Source organism: Lissotriton vulgaris, chromosome 3_1 (assembly GCF_964263255.1).
Source record: "Lissotriton vulgaris chromosome 3_1, aLisVul1.2, whole genome shotgun sequence".
Taxonomy (NCBI): domain Eukaryota; kingdom Metazoa; phylum Chordata; class Amphibia; order Caudata; family Salamandridae; genus Lissotriton; species Lissotriton vulgaris.
The window spans coordinates 589493466-589514276 of NC_141689.1; positions in this window are offsets into that span (position 1 = coordinate 589493466).

The window sequence follows — 20811 nt, forward strand, 5'->3', positions numbered from 1 at the left end:
TTATAAATAAAAGTGGCCTTTTCTGCTAAAGTGGCGTTGTTTATTCTCTTGGTCTGGATCATTTTGGGCAATGAGACCCTCGGGGGAGCAAAGCGGCAAGCGGTCTTCCCGGGGGGGGGGGGTTTCGCCCGATTGGTACAGACCAAGGGCTCTCGTGGGCAGCGGGGCGGCAGCGTGCGAAAGTTCTCGAGGCAGAGGGAGAGCGAGTGCGCCATTGTAGCGCGACGCCTGAGTGTAAAGAGAATTGTTCTTGCGAGGCCCAACCACCCACCCTAAAAAAAAGAAAATTTAAAAAGAAAGAGAAACTTTTTGTTTACAATGCCACGATAGGACAGGCAATTTTTGTTTATCCAATTCTTTGTTTTTGTAATGGCGGAAGAGGGGGAGGTCAATGTCTAGAGCGGACATTGATCGTCCTTCACGAGAGAGGGTGCGGGGAGGATCAGGAGGGAGAAAAAGGAAAAGGAGAAGAAAGTAAGTTGAAATGGTTAATAAAATTAAATTTATGAAAGGTTTGGTTAAACAGTTACAAAGAAATAAGTTGAAATGAAATTAGACGGTTTTGGCATAACTTTCTAAATTGTATGGTTTCAAAAATATATAATAAACATGTGATATTGAGTTTTGGATAGTAAAATATAATTGCCTGATCTTATAAATAAAAGTGGCCTTTTCTGCTAAAGTGGTGTTGTTTATTCTCTTGGTCTGGATCATTTTGGGCGAAAAGTAATGTAACTTATTTTCGGTGTTAATGCTAAATGGCACCATCCTGAGTTGACTTATCCACATTGCCTCCTTCTGTCTCAACCTTAATTTCATGTTACCCCTTGTCCTATCTTTATCCATTTTTGTGATCCCATGAAACTTAAAACTGGAGTTATCTGAATGACAGTCCCTCATGTGTTGTAGGATGGGAGACCTAGCATCATTATTCACAATGGATCTGCAATGTTCCTGTATCCTTATTTTTAGTGCCCTCTTGATGCTACCAATTTACTCCCTTCCCACAGTAACATATAATGACACATACCACAGAACAACTGTTACAGTTAATAAATTCATGTATGTAATATGTTTTGACCATATTATACTCCTTAGATCTATTAAGTCCAAGCCCGCAAATGCTGCATGAACAACAAGTATAAAAACCTTTCGGTTGAGCTCACATTATGAGTGTTGTTATTCAAAAAGCTGCCACACTCTAGTAAATCATCCTTTCCAAATGACCAAAATGTCATCTATAAAATGTCCCCACAAAAGGGTGAATTCCATCCATTTTCCCGCAGTAACGGACCTGGCATGCTTCTTATTCTTCCTTCTAAAGTGCGAAACTCAGCATAGGGAGCTAATACCACATCTAGCAGTATCAGTATTTTACACATTTTATTAATTCATATAGGCTTCGATATAGTCCTTCATTATGAGTAGCTAGGTAAGTGGGGTGGTGTTTCTCACCCTCAGAGTTACCAATGACGGGTATACTAGTAACTCTGGGGAGGGGGAAAATCTAGCCCATTGAGAGTTGGACCTGAAGGTCCACTAAGAAATTACCAGGAAAAAACCCAGTAATTCTGGGTCCTATTCCCCTTTAATTCCTCATTTTCACTGGAATTTCACCCCTATTTTTCAGCTCCTTTTAGCTGCTGAAATCTATTGGTGAAAGTGAAGAGATCCACAGTGTTTCCACACATGTCATAATTCTAATATGACCAGGAACTGCTGTTATTAACCCCAGCGGATTTAGGAGGTCACTTGTAATGGTATTTCTGTCTCTGAGTGATTTCACGAATGGATGGTCACAAACAAAAGATCAGTTGGGACAACCCAGCATTAATTCGGTTTCTTCACCAACTAATGTAGTTCAAAAGGTATAAACTGTCATCTTAAACCACATAACATTTTTGCAGTGCACTGGTCCTGGCAGATTCCAGGGAAACAGGCAATTAAAATGTGTGAAGAAACACATTGGCTCCAGTAGCTGTTCATATTCCAGCTTTCTGCTGCACTAAAATGTTCTGCTGATCTTTCTTTTTCCGTACACTAAATGTCACCACATTAGGCAACAGGTTCCTAACGTTTTGTACGTCTGCAATATAACTTGCTCCAACACCCGGCTTCAATATTGCAGATCTGCCAAATTCTTCTTAACAGGTCCCTCTAGCCTATTCACACACATCACAAAACAGATATTTCTAAAGCCGCCCAAATTAAGTTTTATAATCCTGCAAGTATTAGAAGTATATACTAAATGCAAAAGTAGAATAATAAAATAGTTTTAGCACATTTGCAACACATTTAGGCTCACTAGTTTCTATAAATTCTGAATGCTACATTGTCAAATGTCCATCAAAACACCTACAATGATGTGATAGTGGACACCTGAATCTTTGCATTACTACATGGCGTTACCATGCATACCTTTACCACACAGTCATTGCCACGCATGCATTTACTATGCAAAAGGCTTTTCAACACATGCTTTTGCCACACATACTCATAACGTATCATGAAAGGTACCTATACCGCAAATACATTTACAGGCATGCCTATACCATGTAAGCCTTTACAATAAAAAATGTTTTAAATCAAAATATAAATTATTATATCTAAAATTATAAACAGTCAATATTCTGAATAAATGTATTTGCGTAGCGCAAATATTGAAAATTTTAAATTGTGTTATGCATCACAACGCAAAACTACACAAATGTAGTTAAAATCAATATAATGCCAAACAATGAAATGAAAATATAGATTTCATCATGCAACATAACGCAACACTCCGTTATGCAAAGAAAATGCTGTAAAACAATGGGTATCAAAATATGACCCCTTACATATGTATGTAAATTAACCTTATGAAACCTGAAACTCTGTCCCAAACCAAGATGGTGGACACACATTCTGAAGAATGTCAAAACCATGACAAAAACACAGTCAATTAATATAGATATTCAGTCATACATTTGCTTACTCTAATGGAGATTAGAACAGGTATTTATTCCAAAAATACAGTAAACTCTTAAAAAAAGATATAGAAAGTAGCAACCAACATGTTGTGTTCAGTGGTACACAGCCTTCTGAGATGACTACAGGTACTGATCTATCTAGCTTTTGACACTATCCAAATCTCTATCCACCTTCACCGGCTATACTATGTGAGTGTTTGTTTGTATTATGTGGGACTGGTGAAGTCCTTTCTAGACTCCAGTGACCAATCAGTTTGGCTTGTCGGGTTTTCCTCCAAAGTCAGAGCAGTTAACCAAGGGGTTCCGCAGGGCTCCTTGTTAAGCCATACCCTCTTTAAAGTGTTTGTGGCCCCTGTGGCTTCGATAGTAGAGACTTTTGGTTGTAAAATGATTTCATACTCCACAGATGTTCCGCTGTGCTTTGCGTTCAAGGGTTCCCATGCCTCAATTGCAGCATCATTTGCAGACTGCATACGAGTTGTTTTTGATTGGATGCAGGACAGTCAATTCAAATGCAACACAGAAAACGCAGAAATTATTCCATTTGGATCCTGTGTGAAACTGATGGTAAGATCTCTAGCCCCCTACATTGCTGGTCTCGCCCCCTCCATCTTCAGTGGCTAAAAACTTAGGGGTCAAGCTGAACACCACCCTCTCCTTGCGGCCACAGATTTCTGCGGTGGTGGGCCAATGTTTCGCTATGCTCCTCACTTTGAAGGAATTTCTTCCCCTCCATCTTCTGGAGGCTAGGAGCATTGTTATCCATGTGCTGATCACCTCAGGCTTGGTTTATGCTAACACTTTCTAGGAGTTGCGGAGGTCCTGGTGAACCACCTGCAGATGGTCGAAAATGCGGCATCTAGGCTTCTCTTGCATTTACCTAAGCATTTTTTGATCTGGTCAGCCTTGAAAGTCCTCCATTGGCTGCTTGTCAAGATTCATATCCTAGGTAAAGCTCTGGCTGTGGTTCACAGGGCTGTGTACTGTTCCAGCCCTGGCTATCTGGTGAATAGATTTGTCCACTACTGCCCCTCCAGAGCCCTGCACTCTTCCTCTGCTTCTCTTCTGCCGTTTCCTGCTTGTTGCTGGTTCGAATGGTAAGTAAAGCTTTTGCTTTGCATGCTGCCAAAGCATACAATAAGCTCCCACAAAAATTACATCTGATCCCTCTTGAGACCACATTCCACAAAAAAATTAAAACTTGGCTCTTCTCTGTGGGGCAGAGGGGACTTGGTTTCCGGGTGTCTAGTAGGGGCTCCTCTCCTAGCGCCAGGACACTCCTTGGAATAGCTGTGCACTTAAAAAAATCACTTGTTCAATCATTTATTCATTCATTCACTGCATTGACAAGGAGATATTCTGTCTCAGAGAATCTGACACACTGCCAACTCTCTTTTTAAGTAAGTATTACTGGAAGAAAATTACTTAACTAGACTTATATGCACTAATTCAGTATAAATTAAAATATATTTTTTCCATATTCAGATATCTATTCAGCTGGATTACTTGTACAAAAAACACATTTTTGTTTGCCAATCTTTAGATAATTTACATCAAATGTAGGTTAAATTGTTAATGATTTTTTTTTATTAAAACCAACTACATGGAGGGGCACTAGGTGGCGCCAGACCAAGATGGCCGCACCTATGTGAGGCTCTCCCCACTCCGAGCACTTCTCATATCCATAAGTGCATCCTGACCAGAGCAATATCCTCTACGACCACACGACTGGGTCCGTCGTGGCGAGACCAGCAAAGCGGTACCTTCCTTTCCGCCGAAACCTCCCAATAAGCGAAGCTACACGCCCGAGAACCCGGGAACGGTAACACGCTTGGTCCTGGTGGTGGAGGGCCGGCAGGGGAGACCTCGTAGGAAAGTCCGAGCCTTTGAGGTCTGCACGGCCGGGTTGGCAGACGCGGCTGCGGGAAGTGTGCTGAGCCTGGTGAGTCCTGCGCATTGGCGGCGGTGATGACTGGATGCTGCCTGGAGTGAGCGCTGCCCAAAGCGCTGAGTTTTACCCCCCGATCACCGCTGCGAACACCTCAGAGATCCTCTAGATCTTCAAAGCAAGTTCAGGCCTACAACATAAAATGGCGCCATAGACGCCCCGCGCGCCAGGACACTGCGACAGGCAGCGCCGGTGTGCCCGCAACGGGGGCTTCCTTCAAATCCCCCCCCCGGCTGCTGCACATACGTACTTGTTCGCCCTGGGTTCTGCTGCTGCGAGGGACATAGTGTGGACACGGGAGTGACCTCAGAGGCCCGGCCTGCTAACGGCCATTGTTAAGCTTCTGGACTGCTAGGTCCCTCTCCCCGGAGAGGCCACTGCTTCTGCCGGCTCTGCCACATTGCAAGGAAGAACCCTACAAAGTCTACTAAGTCACCCCGGAGGCTCATTACCTGTACCTCACGTCCTAACCTGACGCTTGCTACAGGGTCCGGAAGGAACACTCGCTTGTACCAGGGCTGTTGAGCGATCTATACGCAGCCCCGTCTCCCCCTCTGGGCCAGCAGCCGCATCCCCCCCTCCCCCCTACCCTAGTCTTCTACTACCACGGATCTGGCGGACCCCACGGCAGCGACATCGCAGACGCCGGGCTGTGGCGATGCCAAACAGTCCAAGATACAGTTTGATGCCAGGAAAACTCCCAGAACGATGCCGGGGTCGGAGGGGAGCTCTACCACGTCGACCCCCCCAGAGGAGGACTGGAAGACTCTACTTTTAGGCATGAAGCAAAGTCTCTCGACTATTGACTCCAAGATCGACACCATAAATGCCCGCATGGACAGCGTCGTCGCCAAACTAGACCAACACGATACCCGTATCAAGGAGACCAAAGATAGGATCTCCGGACTGGAAGATGGGGCCACTACTACCAACAGCCAAGTGACGCAAATGGATAGACTCCTCAAGATAATTGCTGAAAAGAACGAGGATTTGGAAGCCAGGTCCTGCCGGAACAACATCCGCATATTGGGCCTGGCAGAATCTACAAACACCGGGAAAATGGAGCTCTTTGTTGAAAACTTGGTGACTGAACTGTTTGGGAAAGAATCCTTTTCCACACACCTTATCGTGGAGAGAGCCCACAGATCCCTTGCTGCACGACCCCCCCCCAGGAGCATCACCAAGGCCCATCATTGCGCGCTTCCTTAACTATAGAGACCGCGATGCGGTACTACGGCGTGCGCGGGAAATTGGCACGGTAGGCTATGGCAACACAACACTATCCTTTTTTCCTGACTTTACCCCTTCAGTGCAGGAGGCCAGGCGTAAATTTGTGGCGGTCAAAAAGAAACTCCAATCACAAGAGATCCCATATGCCATGCTTTACCCTGCGAAACTGAAAATCTCTTATCAAGGCAAGCACCACTTCTTTTCAAATCCACAACAAGTGGAAGACTTCCTTAAACATCATAAGGCGGATCGGGCCAGAGAGAATACAGAGAGACACCGCTCCAGGTCGTGCTCACCGATGGTGCAACAAGACTGAAAACTGTTTAGAAACGGACGGGTTACATATAACCTTTACTGCTGACCGTATTCAGCCACGACGCACTATTCCCTGGTGAGGTATTTTTTTACTATCTGACTACTCACTGGTCTATGCAACTCTTTGTGCTCGGTCACCCACCTCCGTCCCATGATAGATGACCGGGTTGTCCCCAGGTGTCTTATGGGTGTGAGTAAGGAGGTTGAGGGCAGGTCGGGCGCCCCTAGATACGGTTCCCCAATGGGTGAGCCCCTTTGCAACCCCTCCCTCTGTAGGGCAGGGATAAATGCAGCATGTAAGGGTGGGCGTAAAATCCGTTTTGCAGGCGAATTTGTGGATTTTCCGCGACTTCGCGATCCGCGAATCTCGGGAAATCGCGGTAAAATCCGCGAATCAGCGTGGACGAATTTTCAGCCAAGGAAGGGTTACAGCAGCAGATGCAAAAGTTGAACCTAATTTCTTTGTAACCTTTTACAAAAGGGTTACAAACAAATTAACTTCAACTTGGACACCTGCTGCTAATTGCTTCCTGGCGCCCCATTGCCTACTTGCAACTATTCTCTGACCCTGCTCTGACCCTTGAAGCAGGGTCAGAGAATAGTTACAAGTAGGCAACGAGGCACCTGTCCAAGGAATTAAACCTCATCAGGAAGCACTTACAGATATAAAAAACAGGAAGAAGGGAGAGGATGGCAAATACACCCATTTTGAGTTGTCAGGAGGGGTTAAACTAAAAGAGACCTTTACAGCACAATTTTCATATGCATTTTGCTAAAAATAAAAAGCTGTATGTTCTGTAGGGGCAACTCAGGAATCTGGCCCTTCAGAGATCCGGCCTCTCTTTCTTTCTCTCGTTCTCTCTCTCCCTCTCTCTTTTCCTCTCTTTCTCTCTCTTTCTATCTATCTATCTATCTCTCTCTCCCTCCCTCTCCCATAAACGACTGCATGGGTAACTTCGCTATGCAAGCGGCTCGCGATGACGCAAAAAGCCCTGCGAACACGCAAAAAACCCCGCGAACACGCAAAAAACCCCGCGAACACGCAAAAAAACTAAAATCCGCAAATTCGCACAAATTCGCGAATTTTGCGGATCGCGAATTCGCAAATCCGCAAATTCGCAAATCCGCAAATTCGCAAATCCGCAAATTCGCGGATTCGCAAAATTCGCCCATGCTTAGCAGCATGTTGTTTTGTTTTATTCTGGCTACGGGTAGTTGGGTGGGTATTATTTACCCGGCGGGTTGGGGTTGCAGGTGTGGGAGAGTGGTTTTTCCGACTCGCTACTGTGATTGTTGATGCATCAATAGTACCTGTGTGGGTTGGGACTGCTGGGGAGGGTAATGGGATTTTTGGTTGCACGGATGATGATGTTTGCTATGTGAACTTAGATGCCATGCTTACATGCCACAAATTTCTGTATCTTTGGGAATGGGTGACGTGACAGACGCACAATCAGCCCAACAACTACAACTAGTCTCATGGAATGTACGCGGATTAAATAACCTGAGGAAAAAAAGGCAGGTCTTGGGTTACCTAGACAGACAAGGTGTGTCCATTGCCATGCTTCAAGAAACACTCTTAATGTCAGGCAACCCCCCTCTATTCGCATCTCGATGGGCCTCATGTAGAGTGTTTTCATCTTACTCGAACTACTCTAAGGGAGTGACAATCTTGGTCAGAGGAGGGGTACATTTTATACCGGCTGGTACTGATGCTGATGCGAGTGGGAGATATTGCATGGTGTGGGGCAGACTCCACTCACACACAGTCCTCTTTGCATGTTATTATGGACCTAACACAGATGACCCGACCACACTCCTCACATTATGGGGCAAAATTCAATCATTGGGTATTGCTCATGTTATATTGGGAGGCGACTTTAACACCGCACTTCAACCAAGCATGGATAGGTCTCACCCGCAGGCGATACACTACACGCACACTCAACGCACCCTATTGGATATAGTGGAGGAACACCACCTGACTGACGCCTGGAGGCACGCACACCCCTCGCTCAAACAGGGCACTCACTTCTCTGCTATACACTCCACCTGGGCACGTCTCGACTATGTATTTCTTACGGCTGGCCTTGCCCCATGGCTGGTCAGGGCACTACACCTTGCCCGTACCTTCTCTGACCATTCTCCAGTACTCCTGTCGTTGCGCATACCCCTGGTTATCTCCCCTTACCTGAGTTGGCGTCTCAATCCTGTACACCTTACTGGCTCGGCCTTCAGGACGGAGCTCGAACATGACATAAAAGACTTATTTGACTGTAACATATCGTCAGTGTCCAATCTCACAACAGTCTGGGAAGCCTTTAAGGTAACGGTGAGGGGTTGGTGCATAGCTAAGGGTGGTGGAGTCCTCAAATCCCTAAGGGGCGAACTGCGCAAGTTGGAATCAGAGCTACAACAGTTGGAACAAGATATCGAACACACCACACGGGGTCACTTAATCAAGGCCCAACTCCGGGAGAAACTGAATGAATATGCCGAGGTGGCAGAGAAAGAAAGTAGGTTCCTAGGGAAACCACACACTGCTAAGCATGGGCGAATTTTGCGAATCTCGCGTTCGCGAATTTTGAGGATTTGCGAACTCGCAATCCGCAAAATCCGCAAATTCTCGCGAATTTGCGGATTTTTTTTTGTGTGTTCGCGCGGGTTTCTGCCAGTTCGCGAGGGTTTTGTACAATTTCGCAAAACGCGAACTTACCTGTCGGGTCGCAAGTTTCGCGAACTTGTTGTTTCTACGTGTCCAGCCTGTTTGGGACACTCTTCTTCATCACTGCCACTCTCTGTCACCACTGCCACTCTCTGACTACTCATGCCACCCTCTGGCCCACCCATGCCACCCTCTGTTTCATCACAGCACCCTCTGGTTGTCCAGTCAGTGTACATTATTGTGGCAACGCAAGCACACCTTCCCTGCCTCAAGTGACCTGAATTAATTTGGGGCTGATTAATGTGTCACAGAATATTTTTTTAGCTGGCACCTGCTTCCTTAGTGCTTCCTGATTAGTGATCTTTTGCACTTGCTAAGTGCTTTCATTGTTGCAAAATTAGTTACAACACCTGCCCTGCCCCAACTGACAATAATGAATTAGGGGCTGATTAATGGATTTGAACTTCCAGCCTGGCTCCTGCTTGTCTCCCTTAGCTGTAATTCAGGACCTTTGTGGCATATGTGTAACTATTCTGAGGTTCAGAGCAGGGTCACATAATAGTTGCAACTGGCAACTGAACTCTGGAGGGGCCCCTCAGGAAGCACTACAGGAAATGGCTACTAATGATGAGCCTGAACTTTTGAACCTGGTAAGTAGTTTCAGTTTTGCTAAGATCGTATTTCTGCAATTTTGCGCTTATTCGCGGGGCGCGAAGTTGTACTGGGAAGCCGCGAACTCACGCGAACAGTGCGAGCAAGCCATGAAATCCGCTGCTCGCGGATTTGCGGATTTTGCGGGAGATTCGCGAATCTCGCGGATTGCGAATTTACCGAAAATCCGCAAAATCCGCGAGCGAAACGGATTTTCCGCCCATGCTTACACACTGCACGTAGATATGGTGAGGGCGACAGGCCGGGCAGAGCACTGGCATCCGCTGTTAATCCCCCTAGGTATCACAACTATATTGCCACCTTGCTTGACGAACAGAACGTACCACAAAGAGACCTACCATAGCTCCGGGTCCTTACCAACCATTACACTACACTTTACACCTCCCAGAGAACCACCCCGATCAATCTAAACACTTATCTTGACGACACTGCACGGGCATGGCTAGGCCCGGCCCAAAAGAAATTTCTCCACCATCCACTCGAACTAGAAGAAATAACAGATGCTATCATGTCCATGAAATCGGGTAAATCGCCGGGATCCGATGGATTAACGATCGATTTTTATAAAGCCTATATTCATTTGCTAGCTCCAATCTTGCAACAAGTATATTACTCGGCTCTTGAGGAGGGCATCTTACCGACTACTATGCGCTAAGCCCTTATAACTTCCCTGCTAAAGCCGGGCAAACCACCGGAGCACTGCGACTCGTACAGACCCCTGTCCTTGCTAAACACGGACATTAAAATATTAACGAAGGTACTCTCATCGCGACTCAATTTACTGATGGAACGATTGGTTTTGCCGGACCAAGCTGGGTTTGTCCAAACCGCGCGACTTCCCATAACCTGCGCACAATTCAAGCCGTGCTACAAGACATAAATCCCAGAAGCGAGGCGGCCGCCATCTTCCTCGATGCCACAAAGGCATTTGATTCACTAGAATGGGACTACCTTCGGGCATTACTGGAATGAATGGGCTTTCCGTTTAGCTTTCTAGATTGGACCCGATTGTTGTATCGCCAACCCCGAGTACTGAACGGCTCCCGTTCGGCCCCCTTTGAAATTCATAGAGGCACCCAACAAGGTTGTCCGCTATCACCGGTTCAATTTGCAATCGCCATCGAACCCTTAGCGGCCAAACTTCGCCAACATCACAATCACCGCTCTCTTATATATCCAGAGAGACAGTCATCGCTTTAAATGCTGATGATATGACCCTTTACGTACATAAGCCCCAGGAGAATCTAAACCCGCTCTTGCGCGAGATCACCAGATTTGGGGGTATCGCGGGGATACAAATAAATTGGTCGAAATCTGCCCTGTTCCCCTTGACTGACAAGACTACGCAATTCCCTTTGGACTATCCCTTGATGTGGGAGACAGATCATATTAAATACCTGGGCATTAGGGTGAAAAGAAACCGTGAGACTCTCATCAGGGAAAATTATGGTACAGTCCTTGACAAACTAACTGATAGTGTCACTAGATGGATCCACCTTCCGCTATCAATGGCGGGACGCATCTCCCTGATTAAGATGGTGGTGCTCCCCAAGTTGCTGTATCTTTTTACTAACATCCCGTACAATCCAGGTTCTCACTTTTTCCATGCCCTTAACTCCCAATTGTCGCGGCTCATCTGGGGTGGCAAGCAAGCTAGGATTGGCTTACGGACGCTTATGCTGCCCTATCACCAAGGTGGGTTTGATGTCCCCAACTTTCAGCGCTATTACGACTGTGCTCAGAGCCACTTCGCTGCGTACTGGTTCCACCCTCCTCCCTTCATGGCACACCTGGCCGTTGAGGATGGGTACATGAGGCCCGAACAACCATCGGGCTATCTCTATTCCGAAGCCCGGATAATACACCGTGATCCCTCTACAGTTGATTGCACGGTACTCGCCTGGAGGCGCCTAGTGGAGGCTATGGGGACACTGTTCCTCTATTCGCCATGCATGACCTTGGCGCATGACCCAAGACTATGTATAACCTGCGAGGAGATTGGCCGTAAAATGCTCACGAGACTAGCGATCCATACATGGGGCGATCTACACATCCAGGGCCGCTTCCGCACATCGACACAATTCTTCGGGGAAGATACCCCCTCGGTTATGGATACATTTCTATATACGGGACTAAAACAGAACGTCTAAGCGGTCACCCCCAACTTCCCGGACGAACCTGACGTAGTGGCGCCACTACACACTCTACTTTAGGAAGACGCCCCGAAACATGTCGTCTCCATGCTCTACAAACATACGCAGGCTGCTACATCGCCCCCCTCTTCTTAGAGCGAGGCGAGATTGGGACGGCGATCTCATTACCCCACTGTCTGATGACCAATGGGAGGAAAGCTGCGCTCATACCAACGCGCGTCTCAGACTGGTTCATTTTAAATTTCTACACCGACTCTAGTATACCCCAGCCAAACTGCACCGCTTTCGTCTTTGGGACGATGATCGGTGTCTTCCTTGCGAGAGCGAGGGTGCGGACTTCCTACACCTGGCACGGTCGTGCCACGCCGTGGCAACATCCTGGGATGAGGTGTTTAAGGCCATATCGGAAATGATTGGCACGACCGTCGCACCCTGTCCGAAGATAGCTTTGTTGAGTCTAGCGAGCCCTATGGTGAAAACACAACGGAAATTTTTTGCGTTGGGCCTCCTCCTAGAAAAAACGCCTTTGTGGTGTGCCAATGGGGGCGTGGGCGCCCCCTTCGGCACGCCAAATTCAAGACCTGGCTGACAACCATGACCACATGGCAAGACCAATTGCATAATTATGCTGAGCTATTGCCGCATAAATCACGACCTAAGGACCTATGGGGTCCACTGGCGGTGTACCTTCTCCGGATTCAGGCCAATACTCCGACTGAGGGGATGGACTGTGAGGATGTACACCAGGGTGGCACTCCAGAAACGTCTAGCCCTGTACTTGATTCCTAAACGACACCGTTTGGCTGAGCCACTTCACTGCTAGTGCCTTGCCCTTCTCACGAGAAGATTCACACAGCAGGACTTGTCAGGGATTTAGTAGTACACCAACATCACCCGCTGTACACCCGTGAGTCAGGGACACACATATTCTTCCTGCTACACTAGTCTCATCACCGACAAATCAGATACTCTCCTTGTTTTTTAGTTGCCGATACCCTACCCAAAGGTAGTGCACTTACCATGACATCATAGTAGGCAGTACTGAGTCAAGTTCACTATCAGCTCATTAGGTATACCCCCCCATGTCATATAGGTAGCTACAATGGGTGTGGAGTGATTTCAGTTCAGACTATGGGGAATTAGGGTTGCTGCTGACATCACCCTGACGCTCTACACCGAAGGGCCCTTACATTCCACATAGAGTGTATGGTGGACACATCATGGGAGGGAACAGTTTGTACTAGTTTTTACAGTTCGTTACGTTGGAAAAGAACTTTAAAAGAAAAAACAAGAAACCTCAAGCACCCACTGTTTTGATGTGACTAGCTAACCTCATTGTTAATAAATGCATTCCTACGCAGCTCTCGTTAGTACATATCGCGTCCGGCCCATGTGGGTTGTACATTACAAAAGGGGGTTGAACCCATGCAGTCACGGGGACCTGGGCGTTGTGTAGTAAATGTATAGAAAGGGTCCCCGTGAGGAGAACGTATAGACATACAATAACACAATTACAAATTTCAGAAAACTAAGATAGTGATTGGAAGAAAGATGTTGTCATTTATTCAACAACACTACATTATGATTTGGTGAAGCATTATTACAATCACTTTAAGGAAGGTAGAAATTCAGAAAATGAAATAGCCCCAATATGGGAAGGGAGGGAAGAAGAAGGTGGTGCTCGAGGGCTGTGAAAAGGGTTAAGGATAGTATACAGACTTTAACACAATGTACATAAATACAAGAATCAAAGGAATTCGGAATTATTCCAAAGACCAAAACAGCCTATGTAAATTAAAGCAAGTATTGAAAATACAATTCAACTGTGGACATTCTACGGTCACATGTGCAATTCAGTGTGATCCAGGGAATGTGCCGGACGTCCCAAAGTGGAGAGGCGTCGACGTTTCGACCCCTATTTATAGGCTAGATTAAGTCCTTTTCCGGGGTCTTCATCAGGACCGTTACAGTGGGGGAAGGGACGAGTTGGGGCCGTCCTGTCTGTAAAATTAAAAACCAATATCAGAAACTCAGGTATTGAGTTAACCATCACAGTCACTGTCCTGTAAACCATAGAGGTTGATAAATAGGGGCGGACTAATACCATGGGGTCCGGGTCATATGAGACCTCTGGACAGAGGGAACAGGGAGCTGAGTAAGCAGTATGTCATGCTCATGCTCAGTAGTATACATCTTAATTGTCAAACGCACTATTTGAATATCGAGGAAAAACATTAGACAACAAGAATATTTAAAAGAAATATACAATATCTACAAGGGACTCACTTGGAGTGGAGGAGAAGCAGTGCAGTTGCCCATTCAAATGATATACTGCTCCAGAAGGGGAAGAGACTTACTCCCAAGGGACTGTCAAATGTAAATAGAACCACAGTGTTCATTAGTCCAAGTGTCAATGTGTCATGGTAAATTACCAGTACACGGACAAGATTACAGGTTGGAATGGACAGTTTAAGATAAATTGTGGGCGGATATCAGATTACCTTTAGTCAAGTGGAACACACTCCATCAAGATAAGCAGCAGCTGGAAGAATGGTGGGCAGCGTGCTGGTATACAGTGAAACTAGCTGGCAGATCTAGGTCAAACCAAATAATTAAAGTTAATAGAATGTTGGGACACAGGTGTTAATTGATCCAAGTCTCAGTGCGTCCTGATAAAGTACCACTTGCATGTAGGCGATGTAACATTACCTTTAGTTAGATTAAACACCCTCCATTGAGATGAACATCAGCGAGAGTTAATTCTGCCAAGACGGATTTGCGCCGTACTCGTTTGCTGGCTAATTAGATCTAGATCAAACCAAATATTTCGGGGTTTAATTGAGGACGTTGGGTGTCATTTTAATACATTAAGAGAGACACTGCATATGTTGTGAACACAATGATTCAAAAGGACGCTAGGCGTCATTTCAATGCATTAAGAGAGACACTGCATTTGTTTTGAACATAATGATTGGTATAGGACCCAGTTGTTCACCCATAACAAACCAAGGAATATCGCCTAGGTGCGTTGAGGACACGGTGTACCTGAGTCACAGTGGGTTAATACCTTGTCAACGTCCACGCAGCTTCTATGTGGACAGGAAAACACGGGTGCACGCGGCGGTCGCCATGAATAATCGGCCGACAGGGTGCCTTCACGATTGCTTCCTAGACAAGAGGAATAGTAACGTGTTACCGTTTCTATTGAATATCAATCCAGGTCGTCTGATTGCAACACTTACTTAAATCACGGGGAGCGAGGCATAAGCCTTCTTTCCGATAGTGATCCTCTGAACTCCGTCAGCCGCTACGCGGAGTTTGGGGGCGGAGCCTATGACATAGCATGGCTGATGAAAATAGAAGAAATACTGCTTGGTTTGAGTCTACAATGCGGAAATTTAGAGCGGAGTTGGAAAGTATTAAAGTGTCGTCTCGCCAATGGAATTGGAACCACCAATAACAGTATGCTAACAAAAGCTCTTCAAGAATATTCAGAGTATCTTGTCCAAAATTACGCACGCTACATTGAGCTCGCGCACTACCCATGCAAGGGAGTGTAGACGAGCTAACACGTGACTATTTTAACATTGAGAATTCACAATTATCAAATGATCTCACATGTAAGTAGGGCCAGGGAAAGATTAAAAAATTCAAGGTATATTAAATTCAAGCAACACCCAAACATGGGAGTTAAAGTTATGATACTCGTGCACCTGTCATGCATGGTGGTGTAGACGAGTAACCCATGGATGTAACAAGAATGTAGGCGCGCTAACACGTGAATATTTTAACATTAAGAATTCACAATTATCAAATAATCTCACATGTATGTAGGGCTAGGAAAAGATTGAAAAGTCAAGATATATTAAATTCAAGCAACACCCAGACATGGGAATAAAAATGAGTCTGCAAAGACTTAAAGTTATGATACTCGTGCACCTGTCATGCATGGTGGTGTAGACGAGTAACCCATGGATGTAGCCAGGGCAAGTTAGTGTGAGTGAGCGAACAAATTATTTGGACCCTCAAATGTCAGTATGGATAGTGTACAGCGCGGAGGATTCTATCATCTTAAGGCAGCCAATTGCGCAAAACTACCATCTTGTTCGTTCAAGCCATTTTTGATGGAGTCTAGGAGGGACATCCATTTACACTCTCGTAAGTTAAGCACAGATGCTAGATTCCCCCCTCTCCTACCTAGGGAGACTTTCTCAATTACCAGCCACTTTAAGTCTGCCAGTGTGTGTCCAGTGTTCTGCCAATGGTCCACCAGGGGGGCACCTAGGACCTTGCAACGTAGTCTGCTACAATGTGCAGAGATACGAGATTTTATTTTTTGCTGGGTTTGCCCAACATATACTTTATTGCACGGACATGTTATTATATAGATCACACTGTTGGTGTTACAGTTGGTATGGTGTTTTAATGTGAAAACCTGCTCGCCATGGGTGAAGATTTTTGTCTGGATTGTTGGTCTCACAAGCTGTGCAAATCCCACATCTGAAGTGACCTATCACAGGTGGTAAGTGCCATAGGCTTGTGAGTATTGGAGGGCTCTCAGGTTCCAAGTATGAATGGACCACCATATCACGAATGTTTTTAGATCTTTTGAATGAATGGAGAGGCAGCTGTGGTTGATCAATCTCATCAGCTATTAGGGGCCAGTTCTTGTTGATCACTTGCTTGACCTCGTTGCTCCTTGTAGTGAACGTTGTGACACAAATCATCTGGTTCATCTCAGGGTCAACACGAGCTTCAGGATTCAACAAATTCCCTCTCGGGTTATACCAGGCTCGCTTTCTAGCACGTCTCACCATGCGAGCTGGGTAACCCCGTGATACGAGGCGCTCTTTAAGGATCTCTGACTCCATGATATAATTGGTCCGAGTAGAGCAGTTTCTTCTGATTCTCAGAAACTGGCCTACAGGGAGGTTGTCTCTGAGGCCTCTCGGATGGTGGCTGCCATATTGTAGCAGAGAGTTCCTCTCTGTCGGCTTTCTATAAAGTGTAGTCAGAAGGTAACCATTTTCCACATAAATGGAGATGTCAAGAAAGGGTATGGATTTATTGCTTGATTCCAAAGTAAATTGGATGTTAGTGTTCCGTTGATTCAGCCAAACGTGGTACTCTTTTAGTTGGTCATTATTGCCTTGCCAAATGCACAAGACATCATCGATGTATCTGACCCAGAGGGTCAACATGGATGAAAAAGGATTATTTGGTGAGAAAACATGTTCCTGCTCGAAGTGGTCCATATAAATAATGGCCAGATTTATGGCAAATGTTGCGCCCATGGCTACGCCCTTAGATTGTACATAGAACTTTTCTTGAAAGATGAAGACATTTTTCTTCATTGCAATGTCCAGTAGATCAATTATGAACTCCGTTGGGACTTGAACCGGTGCAGGTCTTTAGTTCAATGCCACCTTCATAACATCCAGAGCCTCCTGTTGGGGGATGCTAGCTTCACCAAATCATAATGTAGTGTTGTTGAATAAATGACAACATCTTTCTTCCAATCACTATCTTAGCTTTCTGAAATTTGTAATTGTGTTATTGTATGTCTATACGTTCTCCTCACGGGGGACCCTTTCTATACATGTGGGTTGTAGGCGGCATGCCGTGTTAGACTTATGTTTCTCTTCAGTAAGTGATTTGCATTGATACCATTGTTGTTGCTGACGGCCTGATATTTCAGGTTGTAGGCGAGAAGCTGTGTGTACCTTATTTGTCATCAATAAAGGTTTTGGGGGAACAAAAAAAACAACTACATGACGGTGCTGGACAGTGACTGGTGGACAGATTCAGAATTCTAATTCTGCCAAATGAAAACTTCAGGAAGAAGCTGGACAGTGACTGCTTGGGGTTGGTAGAATTACTATTGTAACTCCACCAAGTGCAAACTTAGGGAAGGTGCTGGAAAGTGACTGGGTGGCAGATTTACTAATGTAACTCCACCAAGTACAAACTCCGGGAAGGTGCTCGACAGTGACTGGGCAACACATGTACTATTACAACTCTGCCAGGTGCAAACTTAGGGAAAGTGCTGAACAGTGACTGGGGACCAGATTTACTATCCTAACTTTGCCAAGTGTAAACTCAGGGAAGGTAATGGACAGTGAATGGGGGCAGATTTCGGGGTTGATTACGATGTCGGTCGGAAAGCCTACACCACTAGTCAGAAGCTTTCCGACCACAGTCGGAGGCTTTCCGACCAATAAGGTTTCTGGTCTGACCACCCGATTACGATGTCGGTGGTCAAAACATAAACCGGCTGGTCATTCTGACGCAGTTCCGAACGGCTCTGGGAGTCTTCCAGATGGTCAAAACTGCGCCATAATCCCATATGGATGGTGTTTCCGACGTCGGTATTATGATGTCGGTTTCCCACAGCCTTACCATGCCGGCCTTTCTGTCACAGAAAGGCTGTTGGAAAGCGACGTTGGGGGCCTCTGCTGTCTACGGGTGATGGTCAAGGCACCATGGGGTGCCTGCCACAGGGTGCAGGGGTTTAAACACACACCCATTTCTCTATGGGAGCCTGTATTACATCCGGTTTATGGCCGTAATCCAAGCTCCCATGGAGAAAAATGAGTATGCGATAGAACAGTGTTTGGTCGCTTCATAATCAGGCTGCCGGAACTGCCGACCAGAGGTCAGTTGGTCCCGAGTCCGTGGCAGTGTTGGTCGGAGGCAACTCCGACCGACATCGTAATAAGCCCCTTACTATTCAAACTCCACTACCGCCTACTCTGGGAAGCTACTGGACAGTGACTGGGGTTACAGATTTAATGATTCCAACTCCGCCATGTGCCTACTCTAAGAAGGTGCTGGACAGTGACTGGGGGTGCAGATTTACTGTTCTTACTTTGCCAAGTGCAAACTCAGGAAAGGTGCTGGATCGTGACGGGGGGACAGTTTCAAACACATATGCTCCTTCTTTTTAGATCATTACTGAACAAAACACATTTACAGATACCATCTACCACCAAGAAAGAGTTCTGAAAACTCCTGCACACCCCCTAAATAAAGGAACCACAACTTAGGGGAAAAAATTAAAAACTATTAAGTAAACACAAAAATTTAAAAAAATAAATACGGAGATGTAAGAAAAACACAATGTTATGCAAATCCCTTTCTTAACTTTGATGAACTACAAAGAAGCAAGGAAAACACAGCCTCAAAATCCTCAGCAAATGCGACAGTGATATCTCAAAAACACTGATGTTAAAAACACAAGGAACAATAAAACAGGTAAATTGTTTCATACTTAAATGAAATTTATTAATCAAATTCTATTTTCAAAACAGAAAACTAAAATAGAATTTTTTCCAAAAGATTGAACTACATTAAATATCTTTTTATCTCAACACGTTCCAACAAATAACTCTACAATAATTTGCTCTTCACAAAATCAACAAAAATTGGAATATAAAATATTTTCTGTATATTTTTCAGACCTTTAAAGCATGTAAAATGCTTGTCAAGCCAGGTATATTCCCTTCAAAAATGGTAATAGAATTTCAAAATTAAGGGGTCTATTAGGATGGCGGTCGGGAAATCACCCCGACCGCCATGGTAGCCAGAAAAGACAGCCCGCCAGGACCGCTGCATGACCGCCAGTCCAATTTGTATGCTCCACAGTCAAAGTCCGACCTTGGCGGTACGATCGCGGGCTTTAACATTGTGGCAGTTGCTGCTGCCAGCAGCATCGCCGCAATGTCAAAAGTAGCATGTACACCATATCCTTGCACTACGTGGCAGGCACTGCACAGTGCCTACTACTGTCAAGGTTACAAGCACTCTTACCTGTGAGTTGCTTGTAGTTGGATTTCGCAGAGACGTTATGGACCAACTTCCCCAAATTTCTAGGCAACACCTAGTGATTAATTAGAACACCTAGGTAATCAAATAGAAAAGAGGGAGGAAGGCCGTATCGTGGACGCTACCTGGTTCCTGAGTTGTCGACCTGTGAGGCAACAAAGAAACTTTGTAACATTTATCTAATTATTTCCTCACCTACAATGTACAACTCTTCTTACAGATCTCTTTCTTTTACTCCTAAAAGCCTACCTGCGACTGTATGAATCTAAGCGTTGCGTCCGTGTGGTCGTCGTGGAGGGGTGAAGCTGTGTAGGTTGGAGGAATTTAGAGTTGAAGCCAAGAAAGGGAAGTCTTGGGCTTTCTCCTAAGGAAAGACAATATTTTGTGAATAAGTTACTCCCTTTCTACAGTTTGTTCACACTCTTAAACATTGCCACATTTATACACTTTACTTACTCAGCATACTCTGTCAAATCTTCCTTTATCTTCTCAACATAGGTAGAAACAACCTTGAACATAAAAACAATTTACCAAAATTCTACTTTTAAATTATTGTCCATAAATATCGTTTTGCGCTTTGATATTTTCTCAAAAGCCCTTTTTTCTTTCAGAAAAAAAAACTATTGTCTCTTTAATCGAAATTCACGAGAAATGTCTTTGGAGTTTTCTTTTCAGGTAAGTTCAAGCCTCTCAAGTAAGTTCAAGCCTTTCAGGTATTTTGCTGCTTGCTTGTGTTGGGCGCCTTAAAGTAATTATAGAAAAGTTTTCACTTAGCTTTTTTGTTTTCTTTCTTTCCAGGAACACACGCTGAATTCGAAGGCTGAAGAAACTCTGCTGCAGACCTGTGGGCGTCGGCTGGCATTCAGGATCCTAGGGCGCTCCTATTTGAGTCCTACTCGGGGGCGCGGCAGGAGGCGAAGCATCGGGAAGCCTTGGGTGTGGCCTTTTATAGGCAAGCCACACCCAGAGAGACGGTGACGGAATGCGCACCATTTCCTTGCGTGCGTATGCGTCTGGAAACTTCCACAAATGGCA